Raw genomic sequence first — 20157 nt, forward strand, 5'->3', positions numbered from 1 at the left:
TTGTTCTTCATTTTCAAAATTCGTTTTACCTATTCTAGTTCCTTGGCCTTTCCATGTAAAGTATAGTCTCAACTTGTTAATATCCTGCTGGGATTTTGTTTGAGATTGTTTTTAATCTATGGAACAATTTGGGGAGAATTTATAACTTGAATAACATTGAATCTCCAGTCATGAACATTGTCTATCCATTTATTCAGATATTCTTTTATTTCAGTGTATTGTAGTTTGCAGCATAGAGAACTTGCACGTATTTTAAATTTATAATTAAGTAATTCTTTGCAGTATCATTTATGGTTTTGTTTGTTTGTTTGTTTATTTATTTATTTATATTTTTAATATTTTTTTCTTTTTAGGCGAGGCAACCTTTGGTTGACCTCACAGATTGCAAGGACCTTGTCAGCTTACAATCCCTTTATTTTTTATTTTATTTTATTTTATTTTAATTTTTTTACGCCTAGAGCACCTGGTCTTCCTAGGTGATCTCCCATCCAAGTACTAACCAGACCCGACCCTGCTTAGCTTCCGAGATCAGATGGGATCAGGCTTGTTCAGGGTAGCATGGCCGTAGACTAGTTTTGTTTATTTTTAATTTTGGATTTCAGTTGGTAGTACCTAGAAATATAATTTATTTCTGTGTCGATCACCTTCGCTATACTCACTATTGGTTCTAGGGAGCATTTTGTAGATTTCTTGGGATCCGTGTACTCGGTCATATTGTCTGTGCATGTGAACAGTTTTATTTTTTTCCTCTCCAATCGGTGTGCTTAATTTTCTTCTTCTTGACTTACTGCACTGGCTAAGATTTCCAGTACCGTGTCAAATAGAAATGGTGAGAGCGGACATCCTTGTTTTTTTCTGATCTTAATGAGAAAGTGTTTAGTATTTCACTGTTAAGTACAATGATAGCTTAAGTGGTTTTGTAGATGCCTTTTTAACAGATTGAGGAAGTTCCCTGATCATTTTGATCATGAATGGATTTTGAATTTTGTCAAATGCATTTCTTACATCTATCAATATGATCATGGGGATGTTTTTTTTTTTAGATTGTCGCAGTCTTGGATTGCATGGATTTTGGAATGTTAAACCAGTCTTTCATCCCCTAGGTAAAGATAAACTTTACCTAGCCATTTCATATTATTCTTTTTTATTTTTATATGACTGCATTCAGTCTGCTAATATTTTGTCAAAGATTTTTCTATCAGTGCTCATAATGGATATTTATGTATAAGTGCCTTTCTTATACTTTCTTTAATTGGTTTTATACCAGAGTAATACTCACTTAAAATGAGATGAGAAATATTCTCTTTTCTTCTAGATATGGAAGAGATCCTTCAGAATTAATATTTCTACCTTCAGTATTTGGTAGAATTCTCCATGCATATTATCTGCCTCTGGAGTTTTCTTCATTTTAGTTGTTTTTAGTTTTTGTTTTACCACAAATTTAATACCTTAAATAGACAATAGACTGTTTTGATTATCTGTTTCTTCCTGAAAAAGTTTTGTAAGCTGTGTCTTTCAAGGGATTTGGTTCACTTCATCCAAGTTGTCACATTTATGCCCGTAGAGTTGTTCATGGTTTTCTCTTATCCTTTAGTGTTTACGGGGTCTGAGTGAAATCCTGTTTCCTTTCTGATGCGGGCAGTTTGTGTTTCTTGTTTTACTTGTCGGTCATTGTAGAGGTTTATCAATTTTATAATCTTTTCAAAGACCCAGGTTGTGGTTTCATTGACTTTTATTGCTTTTTTAAAAAAAGTTAATTGCTCTCCATTCTTATATTTCTTTGTTTCTGCCATCTATGGATATCATTTGCTCTTCTTGTTCCCATTCCATATGGTGGAAATTTAGGTTACTCATTTGAACCCTTTCTTCAGATAGTATAGATTTCTCTGTAAAAGTGCTCTTTAAAAGAATGTGGTCTGCTCTTGTTGGGTTTGGTGTTCTAAAGGTGTCATTTGGGTCACTTTGGTAGATTGTGTTGATTATGTCCTCTGTATCCTTACTGAATTTCTCTTCGGTCTGTTAATTCCTGGGAGAGAAATGCTGAAGTCCTCAGATGTGATTGTGGAATTATCTGTTTCTCCTCTGTTTTGTCAGTTTTCGCTTCATGTGTGTTGACGCTCTCTTCTTAGCTGCATATGTTTATCATTATTTATTGCCTCCTATATTCCTGGTAATTTTCCATATTCTGAAGTCTAATCTTGTCAGACATCATAACATGGTTACTCTGTTTCTTTCGCTGTATTTGCATAATACTTTTTTCCATTCTTTTACTTTTAACATTTCTGTTATTTTATTTCTCTTGAGTTTCATATAGATAACATTTAGTTGGGTCTTATTTGTCATACAATCTGAGAAGCTCAGGTGTTTCCATTGGTGTGTTTATACCATTTACATTTAGTACAATGTCGGTATGTTTGGTTTTAGTTCTGTGATTTAATTACTTTCCTTTTTGTCCCTCTGTTTTTCATTCTTCTTTTTTCTTTTTTTCGAATTATTGGAATATTTTCAATACTCCATTTCAATTCATCTATTGCCTTTCTTGATTTCTTTGTATTTTTTAATTGCTTTAATAATTACAATATTCACACCTAACTTTCCAGAGTATTAGAGTTAATATTTTATTACTTGAAGCGTAGAAACCTTACAACTATCTCAGTCAAGAAAATAGGAGGTGTCAGTGTTCACTGAAACCGAGGAGTGCGTCCCAGGAGGCAGCTGTGGTAGTTTCTCTTTAGCCTCCTCCTCCTCACTTCATCTTTTCTGTACTGTCTCTTACCAACTTTTTAATCATTTGATTTGTTCCGTACTACTTTCAGCCTATACCGTACAGGTACATGTGGAAAGTAACTTTATATTCATGCCTCTGTTATTGGAATTATTTTCTAAATTCCGTATGAGATTATTGATAGAGATGAAAACACTGAGATGCAAGAGCTTTAATTGCCCAGGCTAATAAGTGGCAGAGCTGGGTTTTCTGGTTTTCGTGTTGGCACATTTGACGACAGTGCTACTGCCTGTGTTTTATTTCAGGTAATAGTAGTGCTTATGGCAAATCTCTTACTCTTTTAAGTATATGGTTTCCAAGTCTACTTTTTCTCATATCATTGGGTATTCCAATTTAGTTGTAAAAATGTACTTTTTTTTCTGTCTTCATAAGACATCTTCTGTAATTCTTAAAATAGCTCAATAAAAATTTATTCCAGCAGTTTTTAACTATTGTGAGTTTGTGGAACAAGTTTTAGGCATCCAAACAATTTGCGAATTCCCACATAATAGAAGTTAAATTTCCTCAGTGTAATTGAAAAATATTTTACAGGAAAAAAACTACTACTGAGAATGCTGTAAACTTTTAAATGATTTTCTACCTTTGTAATCACATCACCATATACATATGTTTGAAAATAATAATATATATGTGAAAGTCATATTACTTAGTCATTTTTAGATAATACTTGGTATTCACATGGGGTCTCTGCACAGGAGCTGCAATCCGTTGACTGGGAACCATACTTTAGACCATTAGTGAATAATATCATCAAAAGTAAGATTTATATGTTTACTAGGATACTAGAGTTGAATAGATTCAAACTAAGGGGAAAAATATAAAGATCAAAGAACTCTAATTTTTTATCAAACTCATACCTTACCATCGAAATGGAAATACTCTTCATATTATCCACCTAATCCTCCTAGTAACCGTGAGGTGTTAACAGATATAATTTTAGAATTCTGAATAGCTGTCTTTCTCTTTCAGATTTGATTGTATGATGGTCCTTTTCAGATGGGAAAGAAAGAGATTTTGCAGATATTGAGACAAACAAAAACTTGATGTCTACGAAACAGATTATTTACAGGGATGTAGAGCTAAAGGATCTAAAACATCCTTTGAGTTTGTCAACTTTCTCCTTGCATTCCCCTTCTCTCTTTAGTACTCGTTGCCTTGTCCCTAAAGAATTAGTATTCCACGTCATTCCAAAAGAGTCTTTAAAACCACGAGTGAATTTGTTGTGAAGGGACTTCTTATAACCAGCCTCTTTTGTTTGTTCGTTTGTTTTTGTTTTCTTTTTTCAGCCTTGGACACCATAATTTTTATTTCTTTCTGGAATCAGATGAGTTTTGAAGATTTGAGAAAATCAGCACTAACATTTGAAGGTTAAAAACTTATCTATTCCACAGAATTGTGATTCAAGAAAGCTAGAAGTAAATATAAATTCTAGTTTTACAAATATAGTAATAAAGAATATACTTTAGTGATAACTTAATCTTCATATTAAGAGAATTAAGACACTCAGTAAGTTTCAAGGTGTCAAGACTGTTAAAGTAACACCCGAATTAATGTACTTTATTTAAAACCATTATGAAGGAATGACTAGTTATTATGAGGTGAACTTGTATCTTTCACTTGAGTCAAAACTTATGTTGTATTTTATGTTCTGCAAAAACTCACACGTCTTTACGCTACTATTTATTACCATAAATAGAAGCAATTTGAGAACAGTTTTGTGTATGTTACTAATTTTCTGAGTCATTTAGCTTATACATTCTATTACTTTTTTTAAGCTTATTTAATATGAACTTTCCCTGTTTTCAATTGAAGTCTATTGCTTTTCAGTCATATTAGAGGAATAGATTTCCAGGATAAAACAAATTGTTTAAAAAACTGTGCCCACAAAGAAATAAACATCCAGTAGGGATAGGGCTAAAGTTGGAGTACTCACATTCTCTCTTCTTAAGACACACAAAGCATAAAACAAGATAATTCACCCTGTTCATTGCCATCAAGACGTGGCAAATTTGAATGTCAAAATAATAGCCCCACGCTGTCAGCCCTCTGATGAGTACTCTGCAGAGTACTCTGGCAAGTCACAGGTGGATTGTTCAGGAGCTCAAAGAGGTCTCCTCCCCACCCCCCAGGAATAAGGGGATAATCAACTGACAGGCCATTGCTGAATCAGGGGCTTCGCCCTTTTTCTTTGGCATAGCGTTGCTCCCGAAGGCCTCCATCATGCTCTCTGTTTCAGGAAAAAGAAATGCTGTACTAGATTTCCTTTCTTCCCCTCAGTCCCTGTTATACAAAGCAAACAAACTTGTTTACAGAACATCCAGCGTTTCATCAAGTAAATGACAGGTAGGAAATTAAGCTGTTAATACAGGAGGATGACTGAGTGAGGAAATCCGTCTTTTGTCAACCACTCATTATTATTTTTAAAATAGAATCTGCTTTCAGTTTCAGTAGTTGGGAGTGTTAGATGTACATGGTTTAATGGATTTTGTACTTAAAATTCTGGTTTCCTCCTTTTACTTACAATCCAACATCATAATAGAAAATAATACAAATAGTCTTCTGAATGATTGATACAGAATCATGATTTAGGCGTATTTACTGAGTCAGAGCTCCACACCTGTTCTGTGTCATAACACCTTCCTCAGAGAATGAGTTTGAAAAAAAAGCCATCCGTGCTTGCAATGCCAAGGGAGGATAAATCTCTAAATTGAAAGTGCCGAATTAAATTCGGTTCTTATTTAAATCTATTCGAAAGCACCCCTCTGAATGCTTTCTGGTTTCTAGAGTGAATTGCTGATTGTCACAGGGCTTTATGTGAACTTCCTTTTTTAATAAAGCCTGATAAGGTATTAAACGTGATATTTACAGAAATATGAAGAATAATCCTAACAGTACATGTAACATTAGTCCCCCCAAAATGAAGTTCACTGAAATCAAGTTCAAAATTTCACATTGAAGTTCACTAAGGTAAACACGTGTAGGATGAAAGAGATTTTACTTTTTTAGTGATACAAGGAAATTTGAGCTCACATTTAACATAAGTTAACGTTGTCACAAACCTACCAAAAAATGCGCATGTCGATTTAGACTGCATCAATATAGCATCCAGGTTGCGTCAACTAATAGTTTCTGGTACCCTTTGCTGGTCAGATCACATCTAACTACGCAATATTGGGATCTCGTGGTTTGTAAATAAATTTAGACACAGCGGGTATGGACCAGAGTGTGTTTTAATTCTGGAGAATAGAAGAATACATGGAGATATAGTTATCGCCTTCATATATTTAAAAGTCCACCCTGTAGAAGAGACGGAATTAAGAAGTTTCTGGGAGAACAGATAAAATAGTTTTCCAGTGAACAGAGTCGCTTGCTTCTCCGACTCGCTTGCTCTGGGAGGTGTGGGGCGCCCCCTTCAGTCCACTTGTTTTAGAGAGAGAGGTTGGTTATGCCGAACGTCTGCTGTATCGATCGGGAAGTTAGAAAAGATCATTTTGGATCTCTTTTAAGTTTTGAATTGAGTTAACGAGCATAAAATGATTTCATGATTTAGTCACTTAGCATATATGTAAGAATTTGTAAATTTGGGATTTGAATTTTGAGAATAATCATTGAAGATTACCTTTGGCCCTATGAATTTTCCATACGTTTTTACTCCTCTGTATTGTTCTTCTTTTTAAAAAGGATTCAAAGTATTTTTCAAAAAGAAAAAGGAAGCATCAAATTTTGGCCCAGGGCATATAAATACGGTCTGCACTTAGAGGTATGAGAGTTCCACTTATCCTGTCACGTGTGACAGTTGGACACGAGGTGCCTAATTGCCCTGTCTGATAACTTGCTACTTTCTTTGTAGCAAATATGGCCCCTCCTAAAATGGGGGGAATCTGTTTGAAGGTCATTCTCTGGCAGTTTTCCTTTGAACTTTAGGCCGACTGTTTGAATGGGTAGGCTCATCGCATCATCCCAAACTTCTTGACTTTCATTCTTTTTCCGGAAATGTTATATATATTTGGGAAAGCAGTTGGTGAATATAGGTTATGTGTTTGTACAGAATTCAAGGGAGGTTGGCTTTTTAGCATTAAGTATCTATATTACAATCAGGTTTTTAACTGCTTTTAGATACTAAATAGCTGAGTAGCATGCAGAAAATACCTGGTACTTAGTTCGCCATTGTGGAATGCAAGAGCGAAAGAGGAACATTCAGGTGCACGCATCTCGTGTGCTTGCATGCATCCTCACTATTCCAAGGGCACTGATCGCGTTTGATCCATGGCCTGGTCGAGTGGTTCTCGGCGTCCTGATGTCCTGGTGAACCTTTGTCATATAAATAAACATATTCAGTTGAGATAGCATCTCATAAAATTAGCGTTTGGATAAATCAGATGTATTGTGACTTTTAAATAATATATATGAGTAATTTTATTTCATCTTTAGATTTGATTTTTCTAGAGACTATACACATGTTGATTTCACATGTCCATCTAAAATAGTTTATTACATAGACACACTAACTTCGGAAGTCTGCTATAACTTCACTCTCGTGGCCACGAATTGAGGAGAATAGAATGGTGGTTCTTTATACCGTCAATACTGAGAAAGCATTAATCTCCCAACAGCTGAAAAACCAAGTGCGTTTATGAAAAGTGCTTCTTACAGGATGGCATGACTGCTTTTTCTTTGTTTTTCCCTTAAAATAATGTAGTATAAGTGGGTCTTAAATAATGTAGTGTAAGTGGGTCTTAAATCATTTGAAGCTGGATCTGAATTCTATTTTGGCCTTTCCTGTGGGGCATGAGGCACTGTTTGCTCATCTGTAGGGTGGGAATACCACATCCTTTGCAGAAACGTTGGAGGATTTGATGGGCTAACTCATCCGAACCATTTAGCTTAGGGCCTGTTATGTGAGCCTTTGAGACATGGATGAACACTTGGCTTTAACACTTAAAATTTTGAGTTGCTACACCTTGGTTTATTTTTCCCTTGCAGTACCAATGTTGAAAATGTTCCTCCTGTTATGCAGACGGTATCCACAATTGTCATTAGTCATCACTGTAAGTAACTTGGATCTTAACTCCGAGAACTCCTTTAGGAGGCCTGGTGATGACCCTTCCTCTACACCCTTCTGCCCAGAGGTTTCTGAGACGCGGGGCAACGCTGGGGTTGTGCCTACGCGGTCATCTGTAGGCAGGAACCCGCTGCCTCGGGGCTTTTCCACTTGTTTGGCGAGGACCCGTTAGAATGTTCTGATGACCTAAACTGGGACCCCAGCCTTTTTGTCCTTTTTAACTGGTCTGTGTTGATAGGAGTCTGGAGAGACGGACTGGAAAGTGTGCAGCTGGAAGCAGGGAGACTGCAGATCGAAGCTTTCTGTCCTTCATCACACACGTAGCACATTATTTCCCGGAGCTTCTCATTTAGCCCCTCGGTGGCTCAGTACCGAACCAGCAACAAGCTTCCCTCCTCCACCCACAACCCCCATGTGATTGCTTGTGCGTGCATGCGCACGCACGCACACACACGTGCGCTTTCCCCTTCAATGCCAAAGGGTGACCTGATTTATATAGGCGTGTTGTTTTTCAGAGTACTTGACTGACTCCAGCTTGTTGTAATTGTACCCACAAATGATTAAAATCTCTGATAGTTATGCAAAAACTGTAAGGACCCGCGTATGTGTAGTAATAACTTTACCAGTGCCACTGAAAATGTATGGTAAATTTATTCTGTGGTAGTAAATCAAGGGTGCCGGGTTTGGAGAATTATAATTCTACAGTTCTTGTGTATATTATACTGAAAATTAGAAATAGTAAGAGAGTTTAGAAAAATATCAATCTAACAGTTATAAAAATTACATTATGTAAATATTCAGGTTTTGAGAATGTTTATTACTCAATCTTCTGGGTTTTTTTTTGGGGTTGTACCTAAACCAAGCCACAAATAGTGGCTACTGTACTGTAGATTTTAATAAAATGTTTAATCAAAGTACTTTGAGTATAAAAAAGTCTGTTCAAGTCAAGAAAGTCCGTTTTATAAATATGTATCTTCTCAGGAATGTCCTGTTTGGACTCCCAGGAAGTTACTCTCTCACCAGGAAGTCAGGCCAGTTGTCTTAATTTGCCAAGACGTACTGTGAAGTCCTTTTTACAAACGGAAAGACCGAGGGACAGTGTTAGGCAGTTCGCCAGCGGGCAAGCGGAAAGCCAGTGAAGGAGCTGAGCATAATCCAGGCCTGTGGGGTTGACAGTTCTGGTTTCCCTAAAAATCATTGAAACCCTTTTGTTTTTATTATACGGCCTTATGGGCATGATGGAAATTTCGAGAAGGGTACATCCTCATGAACCTTTAGCTCTATGTATCTGTTGGTTTCATTTATTTTTTAATATTCTGATAGGTAACTTTTCTGTCTTGCTCAGCAAAGTTCAATGATTTAAGGAAAAGCTGTATACATTATCAAGTTCAGTTTATTTACATGCTCTGAGTAATATAGTAATGCTAATTATGCTTTCCCTGGCTTTTGTTCTGTTATTACCAGAGGCTGGATTATAGTTTTTTATACTATGTCCTGCACCGGGTGCCAGATGCAAGGGAAGCCAGTAAATAACTTAATATCTAGAGAGATTCCAGCTTTAGTTGAAAAAGGAAGATGCCTTGGAAGTGGGACTGTAGTAAACCACACGGTAATTATAAAGCTCCATAATTATAAGGAGTATTTTCTCTCCTTTCTGTAACCTGTCTTAAAGTGTTGGATATGATTAAAAGCAGAAGTGTTTCTTTCAATAAGGAGAAAGAAAATACTTGTTTTTACAGTTAGTTTTCGAAACAAAAGAAAAGCTCCACTGGGAAAAAACTGTGTTCATACAGGGCTTGTCGTGTCAAATTTTCCAGACTCATCGGGACTTGAACCCTGTGTCTTGGTTTTGATGAAGTTTTTCGTGTAGTATAGAGTATTTCTGAATGTCCTCGGACTCTTCTTGTTACATATAATAATAATCACTCTGTCAGTTTTGTTCTCTCGCATCAATAGATGGGCCTGTGGAAAAGTGGGACTCGGTCAGAAGACACATGAAGGTATTTTTCCAGCCTTGGATAATTTATTTTTCTCCTTCCCATCTTTTGCGGGACAGAGTATCTAGAGTGTCCACTGACCATTCATGTGCATGGCTTTGAATTGCTGTTTGTCTAACTCATCCCTAAATCACAAGCTCTTAATAGGAACAGATCCGCTCTTTTCCTTGTGTCGGTCCCCGGGCCGGCTGTCACTGAAACCAGGGCCCCAGGGTTGTCATCCTCTGAGATCTCAGGGCTGGGCACCAGACCTCCTCTTCTTGCTTCCTTCTTACACCCGAGGTCGAGTGGCTGGCCGTACCAGGGGTTTCCCAGACGGCTCTCCTGTGTCGCCATGTTACACTGGCCACGGAACCGTGAGCGAATCTCCCCTGAGCGCAGAGCTGTTCCGGACCCTTTTCTGTCCGGAGCCAGTTCTTCCTTCCTTCGAAGCACCAGTTTCTAAGTGTGGCCTGGAGATCATAGTAATTACTTATTTCCATTTTCATTGCCTTTTCCCCAGGAGTTACAGTGAAAAAAGGACTTTCACTTGTCATTTCATATATAACTCAGATTTCAAAGAATCAGGATGTTATCACTAAATTTCTCTTATTCTCACCTACTTATTTATGTGAATGAGGTCTCTCTCTACTACATTCGATTAAAAAGATGAAATTGAATTGAAAAACAATCATAGCAATAAGTAATAGTCTCCTATGTTTTCAAGAATTCATTGGGAATATGACACTAAAGAGATAATTCCATCTGTCTCATTAAGCAATGAATCTCCAAATTATGCTTAATATGTTTTCCTAAATCGTTACTATATGTAATTGTATAAATAATTGTAATGGTAATTCAGTCTAGAAGAAATTAATACTTAGAACCTTATGTTCATATGATTTTTATAAATTCTTAACATATATCCATATTTTTATTTTGAGAACTATTACAAGATGATCAGTGAAGGGAAGAAATTCTCTCAGGGTGGTGGAATGGAGATATGAATTTAAGAAGAAAAAAGCAATGTAAAATATCTCACAGCTAGTTTTAAGCGGATGGTAGTATTAAATCACCGTGGTTTTAAATCTGTCTTCTACTTTGGAAAGAGTTGACATAAAGGTCTTATTTTAAGATCTCGATATTTGTGGTACTCTAGAAATTACTTCCTTTACAGCAGTTTAAACATGAATACATGTGAGACAAGGCAACAATTTCAATTTTCTTTTTAAAATGTACATACAGTTCCTTTTTAGCGCTACTAAGAGTTACATGTGCACACTGATCGAGACCAGAACACTGCATTTTTGGAGACAGGGAGGCGGTGGAGAGAGAGAGAAGTGGTTTTCGGAAGGAGATCATCCGGAAAGGTGAAAGGATCAGAATGCAGATAGGGCAACGATGAGGGAGTCGGACCAGGCCCCGGCCAGCCTGCCGCAACTGCCTTAGCATATTTTAGTATGTCCCCCCCCGCTCTCAGTTTGTCAGGTGACCCCGAAAGCCTTTCCCAGACACACATTCAAACCCCGCACCCTCAGCCCTCACTGGGGCATTACGGGGTGCTGGATATTGAGACAGAGTGAGATCGTTTCTGGAGCGTTGAGGCAGAAAGCAGGTTGAAAACCACTGACAGTCCTAATTCTCACTTTATACTTGTGATCATGAAAGCCTGGAGAGCATCAAATGACAGGCCCAAATCACTTTTGGTAGGGAAAATAAACTCGAATCTCAGATCAGGTAAATATTCTATTTCTTTTGGACATTTTAAAAGTTTGGGAATCCTCTCGGAATTAGGATATGGCGATGTGTTTGCGATGAAGGTGAGTCAGGAATTTGAGTGCACAGGTCGTGTTTCTGTATGTGTACGTGGTGGGAGAGAGGAGACGTAGACTTTCTGTCAATGTCATATAAAGTCTCAGTATAAAGACAGGTTTACTGAGCTATTAATTTACCGAGGCATAACAATAGTAGATAGAGATGAATAACACATCTTTTCAGTATTTCATCTCTCTCCTTGACAAGTGAGGTTCCGGGTGTGGTAATACCTATTGTGTAGCAGCTCCCCAGAGGAGTTCAAGTCGAGAAATACGGAGCGCATAGGCAGTATATAAACATACTCGTTGTTGCATCACGTCCGTGGAGGAAAATACCGAAGGAACATTTGAGCACAATAAATCTCTCCTAAAGAGAGCAGTGCTTGCTGCAACCTGTCTGCAGCAGTCAGAGGAAGGAAGTCAGCAAGGAAGGGCAGAATGCCAGGTCCAGGTGCCAAAACGTCTCCTCACTCGTAACTGAAGAGAAAGCAGGTTTCTGTAACTCAAAACAAGGTTCAGATTCAGCTGCTGAAATTACGGTGGTGCCCTAGAGTTTAGAAGCCATTTTTCTCACCAATAAAGGTGGTCTCTGTCTAAGTATGAGTACTGAACACCACAGGATAAGTGTTGAAAGGCACTTAAATCATCTCTAACCCTCTGATTCTCAGATGAGGTGGCAGGGATTGGAGAACATTGTTTGACTGCTGGTCCCATGTTGCGTCCATTACTGGCTGTTATAATGCTAACTGCGTCACTTTCAAATTCCAGGTAAATGATGCCCCGTCCACACTGTGTGTCTTTGTCATTTGATGATAGCTAATAAGTGCTTCTAAGGGACTAATTCTAAGGGATTTACAGATAATATATTACTTGCTTTTCTTTTGTAAAGGTTTTAAGAAATTTTTAATGTGATATTTTGATCTACTTGGGAGCTACCAAGCGTTGCTTTCAAAAGTCTCATTTCTCACTCAATTACAGTTTTGATGAAATTGCTCTGATTCTGTTGGGGAGTATTTTGGATACATATAGTAATGCTGGGAAAGCAGCAGGCAGCGGGAAAAGAGGAAGACCGGGTATGAGATGGACCCACTCCATCAAAGAAGCCCTCGGCAGGAATCCACAGGAGCTGAGCAGGGCTGCCGAGGACGGGACACGGGGGACGTCACTCATACGTAGGGTCACCAGGAGTCAGAGCAGCCTCAACAGCACATAACACACAGCAGCCAAGTCAGATGGAAGTCATACAAGTGTTACAGTCCAGATGGCATTGATTGTAAGGGACACCTTTACTTTACACATTACCGAGAAAGAAACGTAGCCAGGGAAGCTGCGATGTGCATTGACTATGCGACACGTGCTGATTTCTGTGGTGGTCAAGGATGAAGAACGCACTCCTTGGGATCCTGGAGGTCTTGGAGGTCGTTGGTTTGGAAAGGTGAGGACCTCTCTGAAGAGGAGGAAGCGGCACGGCGGCAGCGTTGCTGGGGCGATGCGAGGTCACTGCAGACAGCAGGCCTGGGCTGGGGGCGTGTAGGGTGCCCACGCCAGAGCGCTCGGGCCTGACCCCGGCCTCCCGGTTCTGTCCTGTCGTGGCCGGGGGACTGGATCGGAAATCTGGAATTTCAATGGCAAGCAACTTCGAAAACCCTTGAGATTCTCCTAGGATTTCTGAGATTCTCCTAGGATTTCGAAGACTAGTTAAGGGACTGAACGCTAGCCCAAAGCGTTGGACCCGTGTCATCATAGCGAGCCTCTAAAAAGCATGAAATGAAGGGAAACAAGGTTTTAGGGAGTTGAATCTAACTAACAAGGGTGTGAATAATTCTAATCTATATTATTATTATTATTATTATTATTATTATTATTATTATTATTATTTTGAGAATAGTAGTGTGGTGACTAGTTTTTTTTCTTTGTTTTACCACTTTGTGCTACTTCTTTGAGAAAAAACCCCAAGTTCTACACTTGGTGGTAAAGAAGCTACCCACCCATTCAGTTACATCCTTTAAAAAAAAAGGATTCACTTTGGGTGGAGTACAGACTTGCCCAGTCACCAGCTTTACTGCAGGCAAAATAAAGACACACCTCTTCCTGAAGACACAGACTGCAGGGGAGCTGTGGCCAGCTTCTTGCGTTATCACGTTTACATCAGTGCATCCCTATCTGCTAATCACCTGATCCCTCTAACGTAAACACCGCCCCGGGCCCGCGCCAGGCTTCCTTCCGAAGCTCTCTGGGATGGCCTCGCAGTTTGAGGTGTCTCCGACTTTTCTTCTTCCTGTGAGATTCTCTAATGACCTCCACAGTATCACTGAACAAGAAATTGACTTCCTATTGGTTTGCTTGCTAGACTCCTCATCTTTTAAGAATCAGATCTCTTGACGGCCCCCGACAGATTTGGGATTCTTCTATGCATAAAATATTTTTTAATATTTCAATTCTCTCATTGGATTGTACATATCCCAGAAACTTAGCACATGGTACTTAACGGATGGTCACTAAATACTTGTTGAATAGATTGATGGAGATTTATATCATATGCTAGCAACAAAGTTTGTGTTTACCACATACAATATTGGCTTAATAAGACATATTCTCTAACCTCTAGAGTAGAATCAAATAGGGGACTTAAGGCATAAAACTTGTAGGAAACTTGTAAGAGACTGGTAAGAAACTTGAGCACTGTCTTCAAATACATGTGGATACGAGACTTATAAACAGATTTAGTTAACTTTGTATATCAGAACCATTTATAAGTTAATAGATAAGCAACTTTTCTCTTTAGCATAAAAAGCTGAATGTCACTTATAGCAGGTCATCCATCAGAAATATTAGAAGCAGATGTTGACAATGGCAGATGTTTTTAGAAGGACAAATTAATAGTGTCCATTGGATTTATTTTATTTGTACCTCTAATATCAGAGAGTAGAGAATCTGTTTGCTCACCGACGTCTAAGAACTTATGTTCATACTATTTACTCATGTTACTAAATGAGTATTTCAGAATTTATAGTCCTCAGATAAACAAAATACAAAGAGACTTATTTAAGAAAGTTTAGGTTCCCACGTGTAAATAACAAACCTCATACTTAAAATGCATCCCCAGTAGGGGTTCTGGGATAGTGTGAAGAGCAGAGGGTGACGTCAGGCGTACCTGAGCTCCAAGTCGGCTCCAGGTATTTTAACTCTGGCGTGTTACTAGGCCTCTCTGGGTCGTGGTTTAATCATCTGTAAACCAGATATAATTACTCTTTGCCAGGGTTACTATTCAGATTAATGTTTTATTTAGTACATAGAAAAGAACCTAGAACATACTCAATATTAAAAATAGCAATTATTAGTGTTATCTGAATGGTTTTAAATAAACATCCTACACACGGTAAAGTAGGAAAAACGTGGACTTTGGAGTCAGGCAGATGGGGCCGGGAGGCCCGGCTCGGTCACGGCTCTGTCACTTGTTAGCAGCAACCCAGTGCCTCGCAGCCTCCTTCACCAGTGCGAACTCGGGTCTTTTGCTGTAGGATGGGAACAGCGCCAGTCCGCTCCACAGGTTCGGGACACCAGTGAGGTCACGGGTCTGATTCGGTGCTGGGCAGAGTCCGGTGCACAGTAAAACCCCAGTGAAACCTTAGTCTCCTTCCGTTTCCTCAAGCGCGCAGCAGGCAGCGCCCCACCGCTGCCCCGTCAGCAGCGTCTGGCGGGGTCAGACGTCCTGGACGGCCTGGCTCGGCTCCGGGTCCCTGCAGGAAGGGAGGCTGTTCCCGGCGGCAGTGCCAGCTCCTGGCACCAACCCGCCAGGGGCCTGCCCCCTCTTGTGCAGCCCGTGCTAATAGGTGAAGAGAGGACAGACTCTTGTTTTCTACAGAAGGGGGGTCTAGGTCGCGAGCGTCCAGGCACACTCGCGATGGCACCTCCCCCGACTTCATCGGCACTTGTGTGTGGCCTTCTGTGTGTGGCGACGAGGGCAGGTGTGCAGCCCGCCACCTACACCTGGTTTTCACCCTCATCGCCGGCCAAATACCGCAGTCCAGCCAGGCTCGCTGGTCTTCTCATCGGCCTTGTTTCCCTGCTCCTGAGCTAATGTCCTTGCTTCTCCCGCTTGGCAAATTGACCACGACGTTCTTCTGATTTAGAAAACCACCCTGTTGGGCGCTTGCATAGCTCTCAAGCACACTTCAAGAGCCAGCCCCTGTGGCCGCCAGCAGCCCTCGGCCATGACAGTCTCCTCGCTTGGACCTCTCAGCCCCAGTTCTTGGTTTGTTTGTTTTTTTTTTTAAATAATTTAATTTATTTTTTATGGCGACATTGGTTCACAAAATCTAATGTTTCAGCTATACACTTTAACAGTAAGACATATATATATGTTTACACTGTGTGTTCACCTCCCACAGTTAGATTTCTTTCTGTCACCACATATTTGACCCCCTTTACCCCGTCTACCTGCCCCCTACCCCCTGTAACCACTAGTCTATTGTCCACGTCCACGAGTGTTTGTCTGTCTTGTTCATTTGTTGCTTTTAGGTTTATGTCCCACATATAAGTGATATGTGATTTTCAACTTTTTCGCTTAGCATGATTATCTTGAGGTCCATCCATGTTGTTGCAAATGGCAGTATTACATCTCTTCTTATTCAGCCCGAGTTCTAACTTGCACATTTTACATTTATTTTCTGTTTCGAGTTCTCTCATTATTTCATGTGTGTAATTTATTTTCTCTAACTGAAATTCAGGCCCTTGAAGGGTAGAAAACTATATTTAATCTCATCGTGCCTAGCAAAAAAATGTAGTTATGTACAGTAAATATTTGATTAAGATTTATTAAATTGCTTGAAGTTTTTAGATATTTGTTGGTCTCTATGCCAACACTTTATTACCTCATTCAGTTAATTTGCCTTTGAGAATTTTTGATGTAATTTATAATTGGCAGCACTTTAAGGTGTCGTGACTAGGACTCGCTTACTATAAAAAATAAGTGTTATGATTCCTAGTTCAGTTTTCTTTCTCCTGGATATGATACAAAGCAAACGACAAATGGTACGTCTGTTTATGTAATGGTTTTAGATTTCTGGATGTATTTTTGATGGCAATATGAATGTGAAGTTTGAAGTTTCTTTCAGTATCTCTGAAAAGTCTTAAAATTCTCCTTTTCATTTATTTATATAAATGGTTATAATCTCGAGTTCCATCCATGATTATCATTAGCTGCCTGCTAGGTAAACATCCCAGATAAACATTTGGAATTTTTATTTTTACTTGACTTTAAGGTTAATATTATTCAGAGTCCTATACAAAAGCACGTTAGGCTTTAGAAAAATTCTCCGTGTAAAAAAACTCATTATATAAAATGTACAGATAATGCAGACGGAAAGTTGATCATTAGCGGCCTGAGGCTGGGCGTAGGGCGACTTTTGTGGGCGATGAAAGTGTACTAAAACTAGATTATGGTAAAACTTGCACATGGTAAATTTACTAAAAATCATTGAATTATGCATTAAAATCGGTGAATTTTATGGTGTGTAAATTATTCCATGATAAAGTTGTTTAAGATAACTTATGAGACTATGTGGTTAAATTTTATTGAATAATTAATTGCCCAAACTGATAATATTTCCATCATAAAAGACAAAGATGTTGATTCAGATTATTCCATTAGAAAAATGAATTGTTGTTACATCAAAATATGTAATTTTCTTATGTTATTTTTATTAATAAATTTATATTTTACTAGTCAGTAGAATTTTCAAAAATATTATCGCTCTTATGTAAAAAAAAATACTAGAATGATTTTATTTTTTCTGGACTTTTTATATCCATGAAATTCAGATGATTTCTCACTAATATCTATGATTTTCTTCTCTGAAAATAATCATTTATCTTTTTTAATAGAGGTATTCTACCAGAGTTGACTGTAAGGTGAATTTTTTCAAAGGAAATCTCAACTGTTCACATGTTTCTGAGATTCAACTTGACAAATATTCATGTTGGAGAAAAAAATCAAATTTAGTAAGCTTTAAACTTTTAACAGTGGAAGATCGAACTACTGGCTTATATATTTGTTAATCTCTGCTCACTATTCCATTTTCAAGCCTAAGAATTTTACCTATGTTTGATATCTTTTGGCTTTGTACTTTTAGCTTCTATTTATACATTTGTGTTCTTATGTCCAGTTTAGCAGAAATGCTGATTTTTTGCTTCAAAAATATGTGCCTTGAAATCAATAAAATTTTGAAGCTGTAGGCGAACTTATAAATCATCGAGTCCAACTCATTAAATTATTCATTCGATATGAAATTCTGGCTGGTTAAGGGACTTGTTTGGATATATAGGGTTAATTGACTAGCTCTTAATTTTCAAGGAATATTCATAATAAGCCAGTAGAATTTCCTCTTCTAGTCAAGGAGAAGAGAGGCTGCTTTTTCTTGGTTCCTTGAACTTCAAAATTCCATAAATCTACGAATCGTAACTCTGGCGATGGATGTTGCCCTCTCAATCGGCCTTGCCTGGTTCGTGGGCTCGCGCTCCAGCTGACACTGACTGCAGGCTGCGAAGCGTCGATGCCGTCTCTGCCTTCTCGCACTCTTCATAAGGAGTGCTCTGCGGTAGTGAGAGCTCTGGATCCAGCTCTGCCGCTCATTTACCCTGTGACCTCGGACAAGTCCTTCTCCCCTCAGCAGAGGAGTTTAAAACTCCTAAACTCGAGGGGATTAAATGACTTAATGAAGGGAAGTGCTTAGGATATTATCCATATAGCGTGAATGGTATAATATATTATACTATATTAACTTTGCGTATAGTGTAATAGGAACTCATTATTAACATAATAAGCTGAATCATTAATATCAGCTGATGAAATAGGTTAGGATGGGTAAAGAGGCAGATACATATTAGCAGCTTTTTTTTCTGTCCTTTTTAGCCAGATTTTTCTCTTCGTAGGTTTAACTCTGGGGCAGAGTTAAACCTACGAAGAGAAACCTACGAAGAGTTTAAGTGTTTCTTAAACTTAAGTAGTGCATGGACACATTTTAAAGAAAATAATTTTCTCAGACTTCTAAGAACATACCTACAAATTGCAGCTGAAGAAAATTAAATGCTGTCACTTTCCACGATCGCGTGGTGCCAACACAATCTGAAATATAAATTCACATTTAGATGCCGAAATCAGGTTAGCGGTAGCCCGTTGCAAGGTGTTCATTGAGCCGATCTAGCATTTTAATTTTTGAGATTCTGAAAACGGAGATTTAAACTTATAAAATACCTTGAGACTACTTCAGCAGACCTTGGTATGATAACTACTGCGTCAGAGACAGAAATAACCACCCATTAACAAGTTTGTTGTCTCCTGCCTACCCAAAGCTCTATTATCCGTGTTTGTTTTGATCAGTTGTTGAAATTCCTGCAGGGTAGTACCGGTGGTGGCTGCTGACTTTGGTCCCATCTCAGATGAGCCAGGATCATTAATGCCAGTTCTGAGGTCAGCTCTAGGCAGAATGACAAAACCTCTTTATCTTTCTTCTGTCACCACAGGAAGTTCTCCTGTCTTTCCCCCCAATTCTGCCTTTACCTCTTACCCACATATATGTTCTAAGATAAGATGACGAGTGCTTACTAATGTGTTACATTTCCCAGAATATTCACATTTTAATAAAACAGTTCTAAGGCCCCGAAAGACCTCAAGATTTATTAGAATCTCTTAATGTGGAATTTCTAATGCTCCAGATTCAATAAGAAGAATTATATAGATACCTATATTTTTTATATAATTTTTTTTATATTTGTAAAGCAAGAATTTGGTCTTTGTAGAAAGTTTTGAAAATGCAATAAAATAAAGAAAAAATATGTATTCTTAGCTTATGAAGATAACGAGTGGTAATATTTCTGATATTTTTAGCAGATTTTGTTTGGCATTTTAAAAAAATATTGAAACAAAACTGACCAGTTTTAACTCTGCCTTTTTCACTAAACATTATAAACATGTAAATGTCTCATGTTTTTATAAACTATTCTAAACATTATCTTCAATGGTTACATACTGTGGATCTACCACGTTAGGGTATGAATATTTTTAATGTTCTTTTAACACATTGATAATGACTTTGCAGAAATTTTGTACTGTGTTACATTCCAACCAGCAGTATACGAGAGTCACTTTATTGGCACATTTTAATTGGTTGGTAAAATTGGTATTTAGTTTTTTTCTAATTTCATATTTTTATTAATCATTTGAATTTTTTGTGTAAATTTGTTCTTTATGTAAATTTGCTCATTTAGCTATTACAGTCCTAATATCCTTCTTAATTGTTGAAATTCCTTATTTAGTTATTAATCTTTTCTTGGAGATATTTTCCCAGGTGGCTGTTAACTTTGGGAATTCATTTGTAATGTTTCCTAATATGTACAAGTCATGTCTACAGAGACTTCCCGTGCTTTTTAAGCTAAGAAAATCTTGAGGATAAGATATTTGGAGATATGATTGGGGCTTTCGTTGCATTTCAGACTGTTAATATTATTTTTTTAATCTAA

The 20157-nt window shown here is 38.1% G+C and overlaps 1 protein-coding gene and 1 pseudogene across 1 annotated transcript in view; one reads left to right on the top strand and one right to left on the bottom strand.

Moving 5' to 3' along the window:
- Positions 1 to 20157, top strand: part of AFG2A (AAA ATPase AFG2A) — a 232585-nt gene that overhangs the window by 124800 nt on the left and 87628 nt on the right. The window lies entirely within an intron of this gene.
- LOC120616297 (uncharacterized) lies at positions 452 to 570 on the bottom strand (annotated as a pseudogene).

Source organism: Pteropus medius, unplaced genomic scaffold (assembly GCF_902729225.1).
Source record: "Pteropus medius unplaced genomic scaffold, Ma_sr-lr_union100, whole genome shotgun sequence".
In the NCBI taxonomy this organism is placed as follows: Eukaryota; Metazoa; Chordata; class Mammalia; order Chiroptera; family Pteropodidae; genus Pteropus; species Pteropus medius.